The sequence below is a fragment of the Triticum urartu genome, chromosome 6A, assembly GCF_056163025.1.
Source record: "Triticum urartu cultivar PI428250 chromosome 6A, HENAU_Tu73, whole genome shotgun sequence".
Classification (NCBI taxonomy): domain Eukaryota; kingdom Viridiplantae; phylum Streptophyta; class Magnoliopsida; order Poales; family Poaceae; genus Triticum; species Triticum urartu.
This window is the reverse complement of record NC_141878.1, coordinates 263,041,777-263,066,791: the sequence shown is the minus strand read 5'-3', so window position 1 is coordinate 263,066,791 and position 25,015 is coordinate 263,041,777.

The window sequence follows — 25,015 nt, the reverse complement described above, 5'->3', positions numbered from 1 at the left end:
GAGCCTTGGACAGGCCTCCACCAGCCGCCGCACCAGCCCAAAATAGCTCCCAGGCAGAGCCTCTCCAGGCCACAACCGAACTAGGAGGCCCTTCATGGCCTGTTCGGCCGCCTTGTGGAGCTCGACCAGTTGCTTCAGCTGGTCGCTCAGGGGCACGGGGTGTCCGGCCTCAGCATACTGAGACCAGAACACCTTCTCCATCGAGCTGCCCTCCTCGGCTCGATAGAATGCGACGGCATCGGATACACTCCGGGGAAGATCTGCAAATGCCCCTGGAGAGCTCCGGATTCGGGTAAGTATCAAGTAACTCACGTTTATGTGTTTACTTTGCATAAAGAATGCCTTACCCGCCGCTATTTTCTTCACCTCATCCAACTCCTGGAGGGTCTTCTGGGATTCGGCCTTGGCAGACTTGGCATTTTCAATAGCCGTCGCGAGCTCGGACGCTCGCGTCTTTGAGTCAAGCTCCAAACTCTCATGTTTCTTCATGAGAACCTGGAGCTCTTGCCGCACCTTGCCAACCTCGGCCTCATACCTCTCCTGCTCGGTGCGCTCCGCGGCCGCACTCTTCTCGGCCGCGAGCAGCGCTTGCTTAAGGTCGCCAGCTCAGATGTGGCCCCTATAATAGCCATGTTAATCTTGTCATTTCTTGCAATTGCACCTTTTTATATACATATTCAACCAAGGTATTTCTTACCTTCCTTCTCCTCGAGCTACTTCTTGGCACGCCCAAGCTCTTGCTCGGACTTCTCAAGGCTCTGCTTCAGCGTGTCCACTTCCGCAATGAGTACGGCGGACGCCAGCAGAGAAGCCTGCACACACATATTGACTCCTTTTGTTAGACTCCTGCGAATTTTTTGATCCTCTATTCGGCTTTTCTTCCCAAACGCCCAACAAAGCATCAGGGGCTACTGTCTATGCGGTAATATTATTTACACATTATTTACTTACCTCAAAGCCTGTCAAAAGGCTAGTACAAGCTTCGGTCAGTCCGCTCTTGGCGGACTGAACCTTCTGGACCACCGCACTCATAATAGCGCGGTGCTCCTCGTCGATGGAGGCGCCTTGGAGCGCCTCCAACATATTGTCCGGCGCCTCCGGGTGGACGGGGGTCGCCGGCACGGTGGACTTGCTCCTCTTGAAAGGAGGTCCCCCGCCAGACTCCGGAACCCTTGAAGGTTCCGGAGCGGTGTCCGGCCTAGAGCCAGACTTGGAGCCCTGGGGGGTTTCATCCCCTTTACTCCTGGAGTCCGGGAGGTCGCCTTGCGGCGCCTCCGGGACCACCTCCTCCCTGCTTGGAACCTGTTGGGACAACATCTCGGTGTCGTCCATAGGGCGGGGGGAGGAAGCCGTCCGAAGCGAGTTCACATCCGACGAGTCCAGTGAGCCGCTCGACGACGCGTCGAGCCGGTCTTTGGGTGGGCTGCATAAGCATATTCGACATAAGGGAAAGCTGTGCAATAAACGAATACTATGAATTACTCCGGTATCCGGATACTTACGATTTTGCCAGGGGCTTGGCCCTGGGCTGCCACTCCTCTCCGCCGTCGTCGGCGTCGTTGGAGTAGTCCGGAGGAAGGGTTTTCCCCTTCTTGGACCCTCCGGCCTCCTCAAAGAGGGCGGCCTTCCTTTTCTTCTCTCCTCCCGCTGGAGAGGGAGAGGTCTCTTCTTCTTCCTCCTCGTCTTCACGAGAGGAAGGCGCTTCGGGACCGTTGGATGATGAATCCGACACCTCCTGGCGCCGGGCACTCTTTCGAGTCCTCGTGGCCCTTTTCGTGGCCTTCTTTTCTGGCACCACATAGGGTGCCGGAACTAGCAGCTTCGCCAAGCGAGCGTCCGCTGGGCCTTCGGGCAAAGGAGCCAGACAGTTGATCTGTCCAGACGTCACCTCCCAATCTTGTCAAAGATAAGGGAGCTTAGATCCCGCATAGAGTCAAACTATGAAAAACTGATACCCTGTAAAAGGACAAAAATAGCTTGCCGCATGAGCGTGATGCTGAGTACTGAATTCGCGATCCTCGGTAGCGGATGCGGGAGCCTCGGCGCCTTTGAAAAGCATCATCCAGGCATCTTCATACGTTGTGTCGAAGAGCCTGTTTAGAGTTCGATGCTGCGCCAGCTCGAACTCCCACAGGTTGAAGGCCCGTCGTTGACACAGGAGGATCAGGCGAATGAGCATAACCTGGACTACGTTGACAAGCTTGAGTTTCTTGTCCACCAGGGTTTGGATGCATGTTTGGAGTCCGGTCAGCACTCCTTTTTTACCCCAAGACAGGCTTGTCTCCTTCCAGGAGGTGAGCCGCGTAGGGGGGCCGGATCGAAACTCAGGGGGTGTGACCCATTCGGCGTCGCGCGGCTCGGTGACATAAAACCACCATGATTGCCACCCCTTCAGGGTCTCCACAAAGGAGCCCTCGAGCCACAGGACGTTGGCCATCTTGCCAACTATGGCACCACCGCACTCCGCCTGGCTGCCGCGCACCACCTTTGGCTTGACGTTGAAAGTCTTAAGCCATAGGCCGAAATGGGGGCGGATGCGGAGGAACGCCTCGCACAAGACGATAAACACCGAGATGTTGAGGACGAAGTTTGGGGCCAGATCATGGAAATCCAGGCCGTAGTAGAACATGAGACCCCGGACAAATGGATGCAGAGGGAAGACCAGTCCGCGAAGGAAATGGGGGAGGAATACCACCCTCTCATGGGGCCTAGGAGTGGGGATGAGCTGCCCCTTTTCGGGAAGCCGGTGCGCGATGTCGCTAGCCAGATATCCGGCCTTCCTCAGCTTTTTGATGTGTCCCTCCGTAACAGAGGAGACCATCCACTTGCCTCCCGCTCTGGACATGACTGGAGAAGGTTGAGGTGGTAGTGCGAACTTGGCGCTGGAGCTCGAATGCGCAAGAATGGATAGGCAGAGGAGGAAGAAGGCGTGGGTGAAAAGGTGGATCCTTATCCCCTTATATGGGTGGACGCAACTACATGTCCCCACCAGCCTGGTACAACTCGCTTATCTCCAAGCGCCGTAATCAAAGGCGCGGTTGGGTTACCCACGCCCGTATTGATGAGAATCCCGGAATAAGGGGACACGATCTCTGCTTTGACAAGACGTGCCAAGGAAACCGCCTCGCATGACGCGCTGAGGTGGGATAATGAAACGACTCTGATAAAAGCTTGGCCGTGGTGTGTCACACTACGGAATACGTCAGCAGATTAGATTTGTGTAAATATTATTCTCTCTATGGCAATATGTGGAAAACTTATTTTGCAAAGCCGGACACTATCTTTGTGTTTAAAATCTTCTATAAAGAACTTGGAGGAGGAACCCGCCTTGCAATGCCGAAGACAATCTGCGTGCTGGACTCATCGTCATTGAAGCTTGGTTCAGGGGCTACTGAGGGAGTCCTGGATTAGGGGGTGTTCGGATAGCCGAACTATACCTTCAGCCGAACTCCTGGACTATGAAGATACAAGATTGAAGACTCTGTCCCGTGTCCGGAAGGGACTTTCCTTGGCGTGGAAGGCAAGCTTGGCGATACGGATGTTCAGATCTCCAACCATTGTAACCGACTCTATGTAAACCTAACCCTCTCCGGTGTCTATATAAACCGGGGGGTTTTAGTCCGTAGGACAACATACACATCAACAATCATACCATAGGCTAGCTTCTAGGGTTTAGCCTCTCTGATCTCGTGGTAGATCTACTCTTGTACTACCCATATCATCAATATTAATCAAGCAAGACGTAGGGTTTTACCTCCATCGAGAGGGCCCAAACCGAGGTAAAACTTCGTGTCCCTTGCCTCCTGTTACCATCCGGCCTAGACGCACAGTTCGGGACCCCCTACCCGAGATCCACTGGTTTTGACACGGACACTCGCCATTACAGTGATTTTTCGCAAAAAAATAGGAGCGCAAAAAAAGTGGAGTGCCAAAAAAAACAGAGTGATTTTTTCCAGAGTGTGCTTTTCCCTTGTTTACGTGCAGCACCATGATTTTGTTAGTGTTATAGGCTCACGTCTCTAGCACGGTCTAGCGTAGGACTAGCATAGTATCGTCGTTGAGCGTTTATTCAACTTTGCATCTCTGAATTGATTATTGCTAATCTTTTTGCTACCATATTATAAGCCTTCCCATCTCCACATAAATCTATGTCGTGAGTTTGACTCTCCCTGGTAATCGCTCTATCCAAGCTTTGAGAGTTTTGACTACATCGGTTGCCGATCACCGCCTGCTGCTGGGTAAGAACTGGTAAGAATTTGAGATTTGCTTGACAGATTTGTGACACGCACCAGCACCACTTGTTAGTAGTCTGTAGGATCATATTCTTGTGTGTTTCTGTTGCTACTAACCATGGCAGGATCACAAGCCGACGAGATTGACTGGGAGAACTTGACGAACAAGGAGCTTCATGATAAGTTTCAGCAAATGATGAGTGGACATGTGCAAGATGTGCTAAATAGATTTGGAGAGGCCATGGAGAAGATAGATGGCATGGAGACGACGTTCGAAACTAAGCTCGATAACAAGTTTACTGAACTGCTTTCTCGTTTTCCACCACCACCGCCAGCTACACCTGTCGCACCTCTACAACAACAACAACAACGCCGCCTTCCAAATCTAGTGGGACGAGCACAGCGCGTTCCCATTGACCCTGGAAAAATTCTGGTGCTGATGTTGATGCTTCTGTAGCTCATGTTGCTAGTGCAGAGGAGGAGGACCATTACGAGGATAAGGATGATCAAAATCAGAATTACGTGCAACCACCAGCACCACCACCACCAGGTCATCCTCGGGTATATCATCGCAACGGTAGGGCTGCACAACCACCTAAGGTACGAGATCATGACCTTTTTCCTAAACTATAATTGAATATTCCACCATTTGTGGGTAGATATGTTCCTGATATATATCTTACTTGGGAGTTAGAAACTAAACAATGTTTTACATGTTTACAATATCTCGAGGAGAGACGTGTTCCTGCTGCTGTTTGTGCTTTGACTAGTTTTGCATGTGTTTGGTGGTCTGAACATTGTAGATTATATCCTATTGCAGCTACTTGGGCTGCTTTGAAAACTGCTATGCATACTCATTGGGTTCCACCATATTATCAACGTGAATTACTTCAACAATTGCAACGCTTAAGACAAGGAAAAAATTCTCTAGAAGAATATTATCAGGAATTACAAACTGGCATGATTAGATGTGGTATTATTGAGGAGAATGAAGCTATGCTTGCACATTTTATGGGTCGATTAAATAGAGAGATTCAGACCATTCTATAGTATAAGGAGTATAATAATATCACTCGTTTATTCCATCTTGCTTGTAAAGCTGAACATGAAGTGTAGGACCGACAGGCATTGGCACGGACTAACTTTTCTGCAGGTCGACCATCATCATGGACACCGCGTGCATCCTCTACTTCCACACATTCTACTACACCGAAACCTCCATCAGCTGTTACCTCCAGCCGTGATACAAGGAAGCAGGCACAACCACCATTACCTGCCAAGAGCACACCTATCGGGCCTGCACAGAGTTCTTCTTCTTCTTCCATGGCATCAGCAGGGCACACAAGTGATATTCTTTGTCGTCGTTGTAAGGGAAGAGGACATTTGGCAAGAGAATGCAAATCTCGGCGTGTGATGATTGCTACCGAGGATGGTGGGTATGAGTCTACTAGTGACTATGATGAGGAGACTTTGGCTCTTATTACATGTGAAGAACACGGTGGAGATGATTCTGATCATGAGACGCAATACATGGCTCCTGAAGATGCTGACGGGTATGAATGTTTAGTTGCTCAACGTGTTTTGAGTGGGCAGGTCACACAAGTTGAGCAAAATGAGAGGCATAATTTGTTCCATACAAAGGAAGTTGTGAAGGAACGTGAAAGTGCAACTATCCCTGGGTGGTTTTGGTAATTCCTAACAACATATAGCTCATTGAGTTAATGATATTTTAAGATAAATAATTCAAGAAAGCTCAATGATTGGCATGGCATTGATTGGAAAGTGGACCCCTCGAAATGCTAAGGACAAAAGATTGGCTCAAGCTCAAAGCACAAGACTCTACATTTTACTTTTAGTGATCCAAGATCACATTGAGTCCATAAGAAAAGCCAATACTATTAAAAGGGGGTGAGGTGTTTCTTAATGAGTTACTTGCTCAAAATGCTTAGTGATATGCTCCAAAAACCCTCAACTACTTTCTCATATCCACATATGTCCCAAACCAAAAGCCAAACTCGGCCCCACCAAAATCTTCTATCCGGCGCCACTGAGTTCACTTGACATAGCCACTGCCACAAACCCTAGTCACTTCGGTCTCACCGATAGGGATCTCGGTCTCACCGAAATAGGATTGCAACCTCTCTATTTCCCTTCATAACGTTTCAGTCCAACCGGGATGAGCGATCGGTCCCATTGAGATTGCAATGCAAACTCTATTTCCCCTTAGTAACATTTCGGTCTAACTGAGATGAGCGAATCGGTCCCACCGAGTTTGCCTGACCAACTCTCTGTTTGTCTATTACCAAAATTGGTCGCACCGAGTTTGTGTAATCAGTCTCACCGAGATTACGTTATGCCCTAACCCTAATGAAATCGGTCCCACCGAGTTGACATGTCGGTCCCACTAAAAATCGTAATGTTCACATTTTGAACTACATCAGTTTGACTGAGTTTTATAATTCGGTCCCACCGAGTTTGGAGATTTGTGTTTAACGGTTAGATTTTGTGTGGAGGCTATATATACCCCTCCACCCACTCTTCATTCATGGAGAGAGCCATCAGAACATGCCTACACTTCCAACATACATTTTCTGAGACAGAACCACCTACACTTGTGTTGATGTCAAGATATTCCATTCCAACCACATAAATCTTGGTCTCTACCCTTCCCCAAGTTGCTTCCCACTCAAATAATCTTTCTACCAAATCCAATCCTATGAGAGAGAGAGTTGAGTGCTGGGGTGACTATCATTTGAAGCACAAGAGCAAGGAGTTCATCATCAACACACCATCTATTACCTTTTGGAGAGTGGTGTCTCCTAGATTGGTTAGGTGTCACTTGGGAGCCTCCGTCAAGATTGTGGAGTTGAACCAAGGAGTTTGTATGGGCAAGGAGATCGCCTACTTCGTGAAGATCTACCCTAGTGAGGCAAGTCCTTCGTGGGCGATGTCCATGGGGGGATAGACAAGGTTGCTTCTTCAGGGTCCCTTCGTGGGTGGAGCCCTCCGTGGACTCGCACAACCGTTACCCTTCGTAGGTTGAAGTCTCCATCAACGTGGATGTACGATAGCACCACCTATCGGAACCACGCCAAAAATCTCCGTGTCTACATTGCGTTTGCTCACTCCAAACTCCTCCCTTTACCTTCATATGCAATTGTTTTTACATTCCGCTGTTATACTCTTAGAATTGCATGTGTAGGTTGATTACTTGAATTGTGCTAAGTTGCTAAAATCTGCCAAGACTTAAAATTTGGAAAAGGCTAGATTTTTATTTGGTCAAGTAGTCTAATCACCCCCCTCTAGACATACTTTCGATCCTACAAGTGGTATCCGAGCTTTAGTTTCCATTTGCATTGATTTCATAGCTTTTGGTCATCATAGCCTCGGTTTCACAACCTAGGAGAGTATGGCGACTAGCGAGGGAAATTACCACCGTAGAGGTCCTTACTTTGCTGGTACTAATTTTTTCTAGTTGGAAGCATAAGATGAAAATTCATATTCTTGGACATAACCCCGCCGTTTGGGCTATTGTGTGTATTGGCTTGCAAGGTGAATTCTTTGATGGGAGAGAACCGAACCATGAAGCTACCGTGGAAGAGTTGAAGATGCTGCAATACAATGCTCAAGCTTATGATATTCTCTTCAACGGATTGTGCCCCGAAGAATTCAAGAAAATCAGCCGTCTTGAGAATGCAAAGGAAATTTGGGATACTTTGATTGATATGCATGAAGGTACCGACTCCGCCAAGAATCCAAATTGGATGTGCTTCAAAGTCAACTTGACAAGTTCAAAATGAAGGATGGTGAAGTTGTCGCTGAAATGTACTCTAGGCTTGCTCTCATCACAAATGAGATTGTCGGCTTAGGAAGTGAAGAGATGACCGATAGATTCATCATCAAGAAGACTCTAAGAGCCTTGGGTGGAAATTATGGTACCATGTGCACATTGTTCCAAATGATGCTCAATTACAAAGATCTCAAGTCAACGGAAGTCATTGGAAGAATTTTTGCTCATGAGATGTCACTCAAGGATAAGGAAGAGCTTCACAACAAGTCAGGTGGTGCTTAAAAATCCTCATGTGATGCTCCCACATCATCAAGTGAGAAACAAACCTTCAACGAAGAATTGAGCCTAATGGTGAAGAACTTCAACAAGTTTTAGAAGAGTAGAAGCAAGGAAAGAAGTTCCAAGTCAAGGTCCTACAATGACAAAATATCTTCTAGTCGTGAGCGTAATTGCTACAATTGTGGAAGACCCGAACACTATTCCAATGAGTGTACGGCTGTCGGTGTCAAAACTGGCGGATCTCGGGTAGGGGTCCCGAACTGTGCGTCTAAGGTGGATGGTAACTGGAGGCAGGGGACACGATGTTTACCCAGGTTCGGGCACTCTCGATGGAGGTAATACCCTACGTCCTGCTTGATTGATCTTGATGATATGAGTATTACAAGAGTTGATCTACCACGAGATTGTAGAGGCTTAACCCTAGAAGCTAGCCTATGGTATGATTGTTGTTGTCCTACGGACTAAACCCTCCAGTTTATATAGACACCGGAGGAGGCTAGGGTTACATAGAGTCGGTTATAAGGGAGGAGATCTACATATCCGTATTGCCAAGCTTGCCTTCCACGCCAAGGAAAGTCCCATCTAGACACGGGACGATGTCTTCAATCTTGTATCTTCATAGTCCAACAGTCCGGCCAAAGGATATAGTCCGGCTATCTGGAGACCCCCTAATCCAGGCCTCCCTCAGTAGCCCCTGAACTAGGCTTCAATGACGATGAGTCCGGCGCGCAGATTTGTCTTCGGCATTGCAAAGCGGGTTCTTCCTCCGAATACTCCATGGAAGATTTTGGAAACAAGGACAGTGTCCGGCTCTGCAAAACAAGCTCCACATACCACCGTAGAGAGAATAATATTTCCACAAATCTAATCTGTTGACATGCTTGACAGCATGACATCATACTGCGGCCCAGTCATTATTCGAACCGTTTTTCTCAACCAGCACTGCACATATCGTGGCGGCTTTCTTGACACGTCTTGTCAAAGCAGAGATTGTGTCCCCTTATCACGGGATTCTCATAAATACGGGTATGGGTAACCCAACCGTGCCATCAATTACGGCGTTCGGGGAATAAGCGATTTTACCAGGTAAGTGGGGAGGCGTATCGCCTCTTACACCCTTATAAAGGGACAAAGATTCACCCTTTTTACTCACGCCTTCTTCCTCCTTGCTTATCCATTCTCGCGCACTCGAGCTCCAGCGCCCAAGTTCGCGTCTTTCTTCTCAAACCACTCCAAGCATGTCCGGAGCGGGAGGCAAGTGGATGGTCTCCTCCGTCATGGAGGAGCACATCGCAAAGCTACGGGAAGCCGGATATCTGGCCGCGGACATCGTGCATCGGCTGCCTGATGCGGGGCAGATCATCCCTACGCCCGCACCCCATGAGAGGGTAGTTTTCCTTACCCACTTTGTCCGAGGACTGGGATTTCCCCTTCACCCGTTTGCCTGCAGGCTCATGTTCTACTACGGGCTGGATTTTCATGATCTGCCCCCCAATTTCATCCTCAACATCTCGGCGTTTTTCTCGTGTGCGAGGCTTTCATCCGCATCAGGACCCACTTCGGCCTATGGCTGAAGACCTTCAATGTTAAACCGAAGGTGGTGGTCGGCCAACAAGTGGAGTGCGGAGGCACCATGGTGGGCAAAATACCTAACGTCACCTGGCTCGAAGGCTCCTATGTGGAGACCATAAAGGGGTGGCAATCGGGGTGGTTCTACATCACCGAGCCGCGCGACACTAACTGGGTGGCGGCCCCCAAATTTCGATCCAGAATCCCCACGCGGCTCACTTCCTGGAAAGAGAAGGGCCTGTCCTGGGGTTCCCTGGTAGAGCTGACCGGACTCCAGACCGGCAATAGGAACATGATGAGAAAGAAAATCAAGCTCGTCAACATGGTCCAGGTCATGCTCTTCCGCCAGATTCTCCCGTGTCAACAACGGGCATTCAATTTGTGGGAGTTCGACCCGGCCAAGCACCAGACGCTGCAAGAGCTCTTCGACATGACCCACAAGGACGTCTGGAGGGTGCTGTTCAAGGGTGCTGAGGTACCTCCTCCACTTACCGAGGACCGCGGACTCAGCGCAAAGTGCCGTGCATATCCGATAAGTTTTTGTATCTCACAAGATATTTATTTGCCCCAGTTTAATCATGTGTGGGATCTAAGCTCCCATGCCATTAACAGGACTGGGTAGAGATAGCGGAGCAGGTCGATTGCCCAGCCCCCTGCCTGAAGATCCTGCTGATTCTCTCCTAACGGAGATGCTGGTTTCAGCGCCTTATGAGGTGCCGGTGAAGAAGGCCAAAAAGAAGGCCACGGGGACCCGAAAGGTTCTCTGGCGCCAGGTTATATCGTTGTCTGATAACTCCGAAGCACACTCCTCCCATGAAAACGAGGAGGAGGAAGAATAAAGTTCTCCCCCCCCAGCCGGAGGAGACAAGAAAAGGAAGGCCGACCCAACTGGGGAGGCCGAAGGGTCCAAGAAGGGAAGGACCCTCCTTCCGGACTGCTCCACGACGGCCGCCTATAGTGGTGATGAGGGGTTACCCAGGGAGAAGCCCCTGGAAAAGTCGTAAGTATCCAGATACCATAGTAATTCATGGTATGTTTTATTGCACTGCTTCTCATTATGCCAAATATGATTATGCAGTCCGTCCCGAGCCTGTCTCGACGTATCTTCGTCGGACGGTTCATTGGACTCGTCGGATATGAATAACTATTCACTTCCGACCGCCTCTACCCCTTGCCCTATGGACAACGTCGAGGTGTTGTCCCAAAAGGCACCGAGCCGAGGGGAGGCAGTCCTGGGGGCGCCTCGAGGCGACCTTCCGGACCCTAGGAGCAAAGGGAGCAAGATTCCCACGGGCTCCAAGTTCAGCCCCCAGACATGTGGCGCGCCATTAGTATATACTAATGGCGCACCATGTGTTGGTGCGCCATTAGTGTCCAAATACTAATGGCGCACCACATCCACGGTGCGCCATTAGTAACCATTTTTGTTTTAAATTTTCAAAACTACTAATGGCGCACCGTGGGAGCGGTGCGCCATTACTAGTTCAACTAGTAATGGCGCACCACTCCCACGGTGCGCCATTAGTAACTTGGCCAGCACTTCCACCGAATGCACCCCCCCCCCCCCCCCCGTGGACCGCCTTTTCAGTTAAAATAAAAATAAAAATAAATGATGGAAATGTCAAAAAAATAAAAGAAAATAAGTTTCCCATGTGATATGTGGTCTAGTTGTTGTGAAAATTTACAAATATGAATTTTGACTTTATTTGCGAAATCTCTCGAGAATTTGTAAAATGGGCATAACTTTTGCGTACGAACTCGGATGAAAAAGTTTTTTATATGAAAAATCATCTACTCAAAAAGTTAAATCCGAATTTAACGGGAGGAACCCCGCTAAACATTTTCAAAATCCCCAAAAACCTAACAGAAAAAAAGTTACGGGGCTTCTAAGATTCGGAGGCAAAAAAATTCAAAAAATTTCAAACTTACTAGTGGCGCACCGTATGCTAGGTGCGCCACTAGTAACAGAAAAAAAATTGGTTTTGAAAAAAAAATTGAATTATTTTTCAAAATATGATACGTAATATGATCGGGAAGTTTGAAATATTTTTTCAAAATTTCATCATACTCATGAACATGAACAAAGTCCTAGACATCAGCAAGGTTTAATAGGATTGATATGATAGATATATCAACAAGTGCCTGTGAAGTGAGGTGGTGCTGGGGTTGGATAGAATTATGAAGTTAAGCATGGTTGGGCTGGAGTAGTGTGAGGATGGGTGACTTTTCGGGAAGTTTGACCACAGATTGCGATTTGACCTGAGATTAACCATATTGACTTGAGATTAAGCCATAGTGACCCGAGATTAAGGAAAAAAATAAAAAAATTGTGCGCCATTACTAAGTCAGATAGTAATGGTGCACCTCTAGGCATACTAATGGCGCACTACTGGTGCGCCATTAGTATCTGGTATACTAATGGTGCACCAGTGGTGTGCCATTAGTAAAAAATACTAGTGACGTGCTACTAATGGCGCACCAGTAGTGCGCCATTAGTAGGCACAACTGGTGCGCCATTAGTAGGCCTTTTCCTAGTAGTGGTAGGATCATACTTCTCTTGTTGAGGAACAAACTTCGTCTTGTGGTATTGATCTTCTTCCCACTCAACTCCATTGGCATTGAACTTTCGTTCAAAACCAACACCTTGATTCTTCCGGTGTCTTCCTTGCTTGCATACAATTTCCTCAAATTTCTTGCTTCCGGCAAGACTCTTGTAAACACCTTTCTCTATAATTCCCTTCAATAAGCTATTTTCTTGCTCAAGTGTAACTTGGTTAAGAGAATCATTAGTGGAATCAAGAGAACTACTAGAAGCAACAACATTGGATTTAGCATGATTTTTGTTACTACTAGAGGAAGAATCTTTCTTGTTCTTGTTGCTAGATTTAACTTGTGGCATGTAAGTAGACAAGAGTAAATGCTTGGCAATGTAAGAAGAACTCTTCTTGTGAAGATCATCATTGATTGCTTTTAAGAACTCATGCTCTTGCTCAAGGTTGAGCTTTTCAAAGCATAGCTTCTCATGAGTGTTTAAAAGTTCTCGATGATCTTCCAAGGTAGTTTCATGAGCTAACTTAAGAGTGTTTAGTTCTTTAGTTGGACGCCCAATCTCCTTCTTATCATCATCATTCATTTTATCTTGGTTATCATGATTAATAGCAAGTTCATCATAGTTTTCATAACTAGAGTTGTCAACAAGTAAATCATCATCTCCTAGCAAATCATCTTCATCACTATTAAAATCAACATACTCGGGGTGTGTTACCTTTGGACCTTTAGTCATGAAGCATCTTCCAATTCCTTCATTTGGTGAGTCAAACATGTCGTAGGAGTTTGTTGACACAAGTGCTAGACCGGCAACACCTTCATCTTGAGTATATTCGGAGTCAGAGTGATAACTTCTTTCGGAGTGATTGTCGGAGTCGGGGCCAGATACCCATTCACCAACATGAGCTTGATGTCTTCTTTTTGTGTAGCTCTTTGATGATTTGTCCTTCCTCTCCGAATCCTTGCTTCTCCGAGATGTTCTTCGTTCATAATGGTCATCTCTACTCCTCTCTCTTGTCGGTGATTCTTCTCTCCTACTTCTTCTTTTGGGAGAATCTTCTCTTCTTTTGAAGGGAGTCGTTGAGGTAGTCCTGGATTAGGGGGTCTCCGGACAGCTAGACTATATCCTTTGGTCGGACTGTTGGACTATGAAGATACAAGATTGAAGACGTCGTCACGTGTCCGGATGGGGCTTTCCTTGGCGTGGAAGGCAAGCTTGGCAATACGGATATGTAGATCTCCTCCCTTATAACCGACTCTGTGTAAACCTAGCCCCCTCCGGTGTCTATATAAACCGGAGGGTTTAGCCCGTAGGACAACAACAATCATACCATAGGCTAGCTTCTAGAGTTTAGCCTCTACGATCTCGTGGTAGATCAACTCTTGTAATACTCATATCATCAAGATCAATCAAGAAGGACGTAGGGTATTACCTCCATCGAGAGGGCCCGAACCAGGGTAAACATCGTGTCCCCTGCCTCCTGTTACCATCCACCATAGACACACAGTTCGGGACCCCCTACCCAAGATCCGCCGGTTTTGACACCGACATTGGTGCTTTCATTGAGAGTTCCACTGTGCCGTCACCATATGGCTCGATGGCCCCTTCGATCATCGGTACCGATGCGGTCCAGGGTGGGGTTTTCCTCCCCGGACAGATCTTCGTATTCGGCGGCTTCGCACTATGGGCCAATTCGCTTGGCCATTTGGAGCAGATCGAGAGCTACGCCCCTGGCCATCAGGTCAGGTTCAGAAACTTAAACTACACTGCCGACATCCGCGGAGACTTGATCTTCGACGGATTCGAGCCCATGTCAGGTGCGCCGCACAATCACGACGAGCATGACGTAACTCTGCCGTCGGACAGTGTTCGTGAGATCGCATCTGCAACTACTCCGGCATTCAAACCGGAGCAAATTGCGCCATGCAAGGACGGAGGGATAGACCCCGCCATGGAGACCGCACTCTCAGTGGCGATGGAGCCGGATATTGACTTCACCCCTTATGAGAGCCGTGTTGCCGAACCACTGGATTCATCTCCGGCCACGGACTCCGAACCGCCTGCATCCGTGCCTATCGAATCCGATTGGGCGCCGATCATGGAGTTCACCTCCGTGGATATCTTTCAGCACTCGCCTTTCGTCGATGTGCTAAATTCATTAAGGTCTCTCTCCTTTTTAGGAGAACCATGGCCGAACTATGTCCGGCTAGAATGGGATGCGGACGACGAAGAAATTCGCTGCCCACCCACCACCCACTTAGTAGCCACTATTGACGATTTAACCGACATTCTCGACTTCGACTCCGAAGACATCGACGGTATGGACGACGATGCAGGAGACGAATAGGAACCACCTCCCACAGGGTGCTGGACTGCCACCTCATCATATGATATATACATGGTGGACACCCCCAAAGAAGGCAATGGCGACGAGACAGCGGAGGATGACCCCTCCAAGAAGCAACCCAAGCACCGACGTCAGCGGCGCCGCTCTAAGTCCTGCCATAGCAAAAGTAGTGATACCAGCACAAGAGACAATAACACTCCGGATAGTGCCGAAGATAACCACAATCCCCTCCAGCACGATGTAGAGCGGGAGGGTGAACAAGCTAGCCCTCCATAGCAGGAAGCAGATGGAGAATCGGAGGAGGACAATTACATTCCCCTCTCCGAAGACGAGGTGAGCCTCGACGATGAAGAATTTATCGTTCCTAAGGATCCCGTCGAGCAGGAGCGCTTCAAGCGCCGGCTTATAGCCACAACAAATAGCTTGAAGAAAAAGCAACAACAGCTTCAAGCTGATCAAGATCTACTAGCAGACAGATGGACCGAAGTCCTTGCGGCCGAGGAATACGAACTTGAGAGCCCCTCCAAGGGTTACCCAAAGCGCAGATTGCTACCTCACCTCGAGGAGGAAGCATTGAAACCTACATCACCAGTGTATGATGTGGCTGACCGGCCACCTCGTGGTCGAGCTAGAGAGGCGTATCAGCCCGAAGTTCAGCCTGCACCCCACCGCCACTCAAACAAAAATACCAAGGCCCATGGAAACACACGGGACCTGCGAGACGTATTGGACAGCAGGGCAAAACATGCAAGGTCGATATACGGGTCACGGGGGCGCGCGCCAATGCGGTACGATGACTGTCGCGCCGGATACACTAAAAGTAAATCCGGTCGGGCCGAATACAGCAGACAAGACTCATATGAACTGCGTCGTGATATAGCCTGTCACGGAGGCGCCGCACACCCCCTATGCTTCACTGATGAAGTTATGGATCACGAATTCCCGAAGGGTTTTAAACCCGTAAACATCGAATCGTATGATGGTACAACAGATCCCGCTATATGGATTGAGGATTTCCTCCTTCACATCCACATGGCTCGCGGTGATGATCTGCATGCCATCAAATACCTCCCACTAAAACTCAAAGGACCAGCTCGGCATTGACTAAATAGCTTGCCAGCAGACTCCATCGGCATTTGGGAGGATTTGGAAGTCGCATTTCTTGACAACTTCCAGGGCACTTATGTGCGACCACCGGATGCTGATGACTTGAGCCATATAACTCAGCAGCCAGGGGAATCGGCCAGGCAATTCTGGACACGGTTCCTAACTAAGAAAAAACAAATTGTCGACTATCCGGATGCAGAGGCCTTAGAGGCATTCAAGCATAACATCCGTGACGAGTGGCTCGCCCGGCACCTCGGCCAAGAGAAGCCGAAGTCTATGGCAGCCCTCATGACACTCATGACCCGCTTTTGCGCGGGCGAGGATAGCTGGCTGGCTCGCAGCAACAACACATCAAGGAATCCGTGCACTTTGGATACCAAAGATGCCAACGGCAGACCACGTCGTAACAGACAAAAGCACCGCAACAACGGCGATAACACTGATGATACGGCAGTCAATGCCAGATTCAGAGGCTATAGATCAGATCAGCGGAAAAGCCATTCAAAATAAGTACTTCGGGCCCGTCCAGTTTGGACCGCATACTCGATCGCTCGTGTCAAATCCACGGCACCCCCGATAAGCCAGCGAATCACACCAACAGACAATGTTGGGTGTTCAAGCAGGCCGGCAACTTGAATGTCGTAAACAAGGACAAGGGGTTGCATAGTGATGACGAGGAGGAGCCCCGGCCGCCGAACACTGGAGGACAGAAGAGGTTCCCCCCACAAGTGAAGATGGTGAACATGATATACGCAACCCACATTCCCAAGAGGGAGTGGAAGCGTGCACTAAGGGACGTCTATGCGATAGAGCCCGTCGCCCCAAAGTTCAACCCATGGTCCTCTTGTCCGATCACTTTCGATCGCAGGGACCACCCCACTAGTATCCGTCATGGCGAATCCGCTGCATTGGTCCTAGACCCCATCATCGACGGATTTCACCTCACTCGAGTCCTTATGGACGGCGGCAGCAGCCCGAACCTGCTCTATCAGGACACAGTGCGCAAAATGGGTATAGATCCCTCGAGGATCAAACCCAACAAAACCACCTTTAAGGGCGTCATCCCCGGTGTAGAGGCCCATTGCACGGGCTCAATCATACTGGAGGTGGTCTTCGGATCTCCGGACAACTTCCGAAGCGAGGAATTAATCTTCAATATCATCCCGTTCCACAGTGGCTATCATGCACTGCTCGGGCGAACCGCATTTGCAAAATTCAATGTGGCACCGCATTATGCATACCTCAAGCTCAAGATGCCAGGACCTAGGGGGGTCATAACAGTCAATGGAAATACAGAACGCTCGCTTCACACGAAAGAGCACAGTGTGGCCCTCGCAGCAGAAGCACAAAGCAGCCTTCTAAGGCAAACCGCCAATTCGGCGGTACAGCCCCCGGACACCGTCAAGCGAGTCCGGAGTAACCAGCAACAGGATCGCCTGGCACGTTTAGAGCTCTCCTAGCAATTCGGCCCCCGTCCTAGTCCCATTCAAGCGACGAAATCCGTGTCGCGCGTACATAATTACACACTGAAAATACCATGGGCATAGGCGGGGGAACGATCAGTGCACGTCCCGCAATGGGCTGCATACCTTTATCATTTTTTCTCTTTCAGGACCTTACTCTCTGGAACACCTTTCCGGCAGTAGGATTGCCGGATACATTATGGGAAGGAACAACCAAGGAGGCAAGAAACTAAGACGTACAGGGGAACCCCCAGGTGGTCTCTGATAATAATCGATATACCAGCTTTTTACTATCCTTACGCAGCTTGCCCTTGGATAGGACATGTCAAATAGTCCTATTTTTGCTTATTGCACTACTTGTATCATTACGCTTCGACGTATTATTTAAATAACAATGCATAACATTAGTCTATTAATTGCATTATCCATCCCTTTTTTCTTATATGTTCATTTACAACATCTTGCACCCATACATTCTGGTACGGTCAGTATGCCTGGGGCTTTCGTTTACCCCATAATATGGCATGAGAAGTCCGAACACTTTCGACAGTGCGGCACCCCAAACTTATAGCATTATATGCATCATATCCGAATCATGTCTTGGGTAAATAGTTGGGTTTGCCCGGCTCCCATGCTTTGGTACCTTACGTTCTGCCATATCGGCTAAGGTAGCGCTGGGAGAACTACTGCGATTGTGTCCCGGTTCTTCTGGACGAGCACCTCAGTAGAGAAAGCCGAAAACTGACTGTCATGATAAGGCGAGAGCTGGTCGCTATTCGAGAGGTCTCAAGTCCTTAAAGACTTTTTCCGCTTCAGGCGAGGAGTCGGCCTTGCCCGACTTACGTGTATATAGCGCCCCAAATTCACCAAAATTTAAAATTGTAGACTTCTATGGCTAAGTGAGAGCGATAAAGCCTTATAGTCTGATTGCCTGGTTCGTTGTGCTGAACACCTCCCTCGAAGGACCCAAAATTGGGAAAAAAAGACTGCTCAGGTTTATCCCGAACACCCCAGTACTAGTTACATGGGGGCAGAAGCCGAAGACTGGCCAACTCTTAGATTTTATAAACGGCCGAACAGAAGGTAATATTTTAAATTCAAAAAGCGTTGCATAGCGCAAATGAACTCGTTTCACATTATAGGATCACATGAACATGTTCATTCAAAAATTACATCCCTAGCACATTCATCTGCCACAAGGCGGGAGCCCTTCAGGACACTGTCATAATACATTTCGGGGCAGCGATGCTCCTTGCCCTCTGGCGGCCCCTCCTTCACCAGCTTCACGGCGTCCATCTTCGCCCAGTGCACGTTCGCCCAGGCAAAGGCCCTGCGTGCACCCTCAATGCAGACAGACCGCTTTATGACTTCAAGCCGTGGGCAGGCATCCACAAGCCGCCTCACCAGACCGAAGTAGCTGCTAGGCAGGGGATCACCAGGACACATCCGGACTATAAGACCCTTCATGGCCTGTTCGGCCACCTTGTGAAGCTCGACCAGTTGCTTCAGCTGGTCGCTCACGGGCATTGGGTGTTCGGTCCTAGTATACTGAGACCAGAACAACTTTTCCGTCGAGCTCCCCTCCTCAGCTCGGTAAAACTCCGTGGCATCCAGCACACTGCGGAGAAGATCTGCGAACGCTCCTGGAGAGCCTCGAACTCGCGTAAGTAAAAGAAAAGTTTCCTTCACATGCTTGCTTTGCATAATGAATGCCTTACCCGTTGCTATCTTCTTCACCGCATCCATCTCCTGGAGGGCCTTGTGGGCTTCAGCCTTGGCGCTCCGTGCGCTTTGGAGCGCCTTCGCAAGCTCGGACTCTCGCGTCTTAGAGTCAAGCTCCAAGGAGTCGTGCTTTTTTGCAAGAGCCTCGAGCTCTTGGTGCACCTCACCTACCCGGGCTTCTTGCTTTTCCCGCCTAATGCGCTCCTTGGCCGCTTTGTCTTCGGCCTCGGACAACGCCTTCTTCAAGGTCGCCACCTCGGTCGTGGCCCCTGGCAAATTCATAATGATCCTATTGCTTTACAACCGAGCTTCTTTTTTAATGTATAGACAAGGTATTGCTTACCTTTGCTCTCCTCGAGCTGCCTCTTGGTAAGGCCGAGCTCATCCTCGGACTGCTCCAGGTCCTGCTTCAGTGCAGCAACCTCTTGGTAAGGCCGAGCTCATCCTCGGCCAGTAACGAAGCCTGCACATGCACACAGACATATTCTGATTAGATTCCTGAGTCATTATTTGATCCTCTATTCGGCCTTTCTTCACGAACGCCAAACAGAGCATCAGGGGCTACTGTCTATATGGTAATATTTTCCTATATTTTGATTGCTTACCTGAAAGCCTGTTAGGAGGCTGGCACAAGCTTCGGTCAGTCCGTTCTTGGCTGACTGAACTTTCTCAATCACCGCACACATGATAGTGCAGTGCTCCTCGTCGATGGAAGCGCCGCGAAGTGCTTCCAGCAAGTTGTCCGGCGCCTCTGGATGGACAGAGGCCACCGGCATGGGTGGCCTGCCCCCCTTAACGGGGGATCGCCTGCCGGAATCCGGAACCATCGAAGGTTCCAGGGCAGTGTTCGGCTGGGGGCTGAACTTGGAGCCCGTGGGAGTCTTGCTCCCTTTGCTCCTAGGGTCCGAAAGGTCGCCTCAAGGCGCCCCCAGGACTGCCTCCCCTCGGCTCGGTGCCTTTTGGGACAACACCTCGACGTTGTCCATAGGGCAAGGGGTGGAGGCGGTCGGTGGAAGTGCTGGCCAAGTTACTAATGGCGCACCGTGGGAGTGGTGCGCCATTACTAGTTCAACTAGTAATGGCGCACCACTCCCACGGTGCGCCATTAGTAGTTTTGAAAAAAAAATTAATTTTTTTTACTAATGGCGCACCGTGGGAGCGGTGCGCCATTACTAGTTCAACTAGTAATGGTGCACCACTCCCACGGTGCGCCATTAGTAATTTTGAAAATTTAAAAAAAAATTGTTACTAATGGCGCACCGTGGATGTGGTGCGCCATTAGTATTTGGACACTAATGGCGCACCAACACATGGTGCGCCATTAGTATATACTAATGGCGCACCACATGTCTGGTGCGCCATTAGTGTCATTTCCATCTATAGCCCTTTTCCTAGTAGTGTACTTCTTTCCAAGGAACACAAGCTCAAGATGATCTTCCACCACAAGACCACAAGCTAAAAGGCAAGGACAAGCTTCAAGAGGAGATTGATGCATTTGAAGAAGCACCTAAGGCCTTGGTCAAGTGGGTTCCCAAGACTACATCAAGTTCCACTTCATCAAGTATGACTACAACTCCAAGGATTCCCATCAAGATGGTGTGGATCCCTAAGAAGAAGAACTAGAGAATTCTTGAGGGTGACTCCGCCAGCATACTTCACTCATATCATTTTGGCAAGGACAAGTGCAAACAACTTCCATATCTTGCACTAGTTCAAGGAGTCACAAACCCTCTTGTTGGTAAGAGAAGGGACAAGGTAACCTAATGCATTCATAGACATCGTCTCATGTGAATATCACTCTATGTCTATGGATATCCTTGTTTGTTCCTTGTGGGACTAACCTGTGTAGGTATTGAAAGTGCAACTCACTCCAAAGGATTGCTCCGAATGATCTACATCAACATTGAGCATCTACATCTTGAACACCTACATGAAGTCATGATCGACAAAACCCAAGGTTAGTTCATCCCTCTTAGGGGGGATATCACATCTAGGGGGAGCTTTACTCTAATCAATTGAGCTAAAGCAACTCTAATGATGTGACCACAACAATGCTTGATGTAAAAGTGGCAACCCCACTTGTGCTTAAATGATGAGTATGACCCATGATCAAATGTTCTCATTTGACTCCTAAGTCAATATACTCATATATAGATGACCTAGTCATCGCCAAATTGCTTGATAGATGCTAGAGTGATTCTGCATGCTTTGTCATTTTATTGTGTGAGCTTGTTGGATGCATATTTTACTCATTCGAGGACATCCATTTGTTGCTTTGATTGTTTGGCTTTTCTCTATTGCCAAATGGATGGACAAGAATGCCTAAGAACTCCCTCTAGCTATCTATGCTTTTCTCGTCCCAAACTCTATTCATGATACATCACAAAGTTTGATCAAGTCAGATTCGAACCACTCTGTGTGAGGAGCACTTGGAGTCCCCGATTCGTCATAGACTTAAACTTCCAAAACCTCTTTGTGCATTTCGGTATGACCGAGTCATCCATTTCGGTCACACCGAGATCACTAAGTTGATCTAGGTTTTCAATCTCGGTGCAACTGATTTGAACTTTTCGGTCACACCGGGTTGCAGTAACCTCTTGTGATTCTACATCTCGGTGCCACCGAGTTGTTCCACTCGGTCACACCGACAGGATCGGGATATATAAACCCATGGGTGAGATTTTGGAAATTTCTTCGAAACCTCTCAGCACGTGCATATCCTGCTCTGCCGCCTTGGCTCTCCGGATCGCCTTATCGCCGCCAGCGACCTACCACCGCTGGTTTCCATCATCGTCAACGGAATTCTTCCCCTCCGTTGCCGCCGTAGAGAACTCCTCCGAACTAGGGTACGAGTTCGATCCTTTGTGCTATTCTTTTAACTCTGATTCGTAGCACATTACTTTGCCATGATCATGACCACGTATGCAAACAATCCATCCACTGAAAACTTCCTTTAGATTAGATTGGATTTGAAAATTTAGGGTTAGGTCTCCACCAAACTCATCTCGGACCGAGAGAATTGTAGAAATCGGTCTCACCGATTTGGCTTAGGCCATTGCACTTGCACTTTCGGTCTGATCGAAAACTACAAATCGGTGTGACCGAGTTTGATTCTTTGTGAAACCCTAGCAGTCTCGGTGCCACCAAACTGTGACTCGGTCTGACCGAGTTCACTAGTTTAGGTTCCAAAAGCTGCTTCGGTATCACCAAGTTTACAAACCGGTAGCTCCGAAATGCTTTCTGTGGATAACTAAAACTATGTTTTGAAGTCATCTGTTTTGCAAAAAGTCTGCACTTTGTGATGCTCATCCACTCTACCTCATCTATATCTATTCACAGGGTCTGCTGTCAGTAAGTTTGCAGAGATGTCTGACCAGAGCGACAGCCAGAACAGGTCTGAAGAACAAGTGCAATTGAGTGAGGGCACTAGTCCCTCAAGCAGTTATGATGAGGGCAGCAGGAGCACAGCATGTAACTAGCCCAAAGCGGCCACCAGGTCAAGGAAGAAGAAAACCTTAGATTCTGAAGATGAGGACTATGTGGCTGTTGAGGAGGAAGTCAGCTCCAAGAAGAAGGTGCTAAAGAAGGAATATGGCACAGCTGCAAGAACTAAGCCTAGCTTGCACAAGAAGGCCCCTGCCAAGAGGGTGCCAACCTTAAAGGTTAGAGCCTCAACTACTGAAACCTCCAAGCCAACTGGAGAGGCCGTTGGAGAAGGAAAGAAGAGGAAGGAAAGGTTCAAGAAGACCACTGCCAGAGTGCTTGGTAGATCCTCCATTATGACAGATCCAGAAGAAGAGGAAGAGGATGTTGCACCAGCACCGAAAGCTCAGAAGCTTATGGGAGATGTTATAAAGACAGGGGCTGCTCCATCTAAGCCCAAGTCAGCTCCCAAATCTCTAGCTCATAAGCCTTCTGCACCCAAGAGAAACACCAGAAGTATTCCCGCAACGGAAAGGAAGGCACCAGTGCCTCAAGCTGAAGAAGAGGAAGATGATTCGCTTGTTTTCAGGAAGTTGAAGCCCAAAATTCCTGACCATAATGATGCTCATCCAGTAGCTGAAGACATGCGTATCAGAAAGGATGCTGGACTGAGATTGTGGAGACAGTCTGATCCTTATGATGTAAGGAGAAGGACAACAGTTGACTACAGGTTCCACACAAAAGAAAAACAAGACTTCTATAAGACAATGTTGCTCAACAAGAAGCCCATTGTCTGTGACATGAGATGGGTTGATTGAGAATGCATCCAGGAGAATGAAGATCACTTCCCAGGAGTTTATGACAGCTTCAAGGCATGTGGAGTAGATGAATTTGTTGGACAGAAGCTCACCAAATGGAATGATGAGCTGATCATGCAGTTTTACTCCACTGCCCACTTGGAAGGATAGTATGGATCTCTGAAGATACTAGGTACCAATCCACTGTTGAAGAATGGGCCAAGCTAATCAATGCCCTAGAGGAACATGAGGATGACTTGGATGTGTATGCCAAGAAGAAGAAATACCACAACTCCATGAAAAACATGTACAAAGAGATCCCTAATAAAGCTTTGGAGACTCACAAGCTTGGATCTGCACATTTCTTGTTGTCTGGTCTGCCTACCATCAACTGGATCCTAAGGCACACTCTGCTATCCAAGTCAGGAGATCACAAGATGACCAGAGGACACTCCATCAACATGCTGCAAATATTTGATGTCCCTCAGAAGTTCAAGGTCATGAGTCTGATTGTAGAGACAATCAAGAGGACTGCTGCTGACCAAAAGAGAAGTTGTGGGTATGCTCCACATATTCAGGAGCTCATCAATTCTAAGATTGGGACATGATTTATTTGCTGGAGAAGGAGCATCTACCCTTATATCCTGAATTTGAAGACAACACAGTAGTGATGAATGAGGAGGAACCATCATCAGCTCAAGTACAGGAGAAGAGAGCCAAAGCAAAGGCTGAGAAAGCTGCAAGGATGCCAAGTGCAGAAGAAGCATCTCAGGTGTTCCTCAAGTCAAAACAAGATCAATTAGGGGAGATTGAAAGTGCAACTATCCCTGGGTGGTTTTGGTAATTCCTAACAACATATAGCTCATTGAGCTAATGCTATTTTAAGATAAATATTTCAGGAAAGCTCAATGATTGGCATGGCATGGATTGGAAAGTGGACCCCTCAAAATACTAAGGAAAAAAGATTGGCTCAAGCTCAAAGCACAAGACTCTACATTTTACTTTTAGTGATCCAAGATCACATTGAGTCCATAAGAAAAGCCAATACTATTAAAAGGGGGTGATGTGTTGCTTAATGAGTTACTTGCTCAAAATGCTTAGTGATATGCTCCAAAAACCCTCAACTACTTTCTCATATCCACATATGTCCCAAACCAAAAGTCAAACTCGGCCCCACCGAAATCTTCTATCTGGCGCCGCCGAGTTCACTTGACATAGCCACTACCACAAACCCTAGTCACTTCGGTCTCACCGATAGGGATCTCGGTCTCACTGAGATGGGATTGCAACCTCTCTGTTTCCCTTCGTAACTTTTCGGTCCAACCGAGATGAGCGATCGGTCCCATCAAGATTGCAATGCAAACTCTCTGTTTCCCCTTCGTAACGTTTCGGTCTAACCGACATGAGCGAATCGGTCTGACCGAGTTTGCCTGACCAACTCTCTGTTTGTCTATTACCAAAATCGGTCCCACCAAGTTTGTGTAATCGGTCTCACCGAGATTATGTTATGCCCTAACCCTAATGAAATCGGTCCCACCGAAAATCCTAACATTCACATTTTGAACTAAATCGGTTTGACCGAGCTTTATAATTCGGTCCCATCGAGTTTGGAGATTTCTGTGTAACAGTTAGATTTTTGTGTGGAGGCTATATATACCACTCCACCCACTCTTCGTTCGTGGAGAGAGCCATCAGAACATGCCTACACTTCCAACATACATTTTCTGAGAGAGAACCA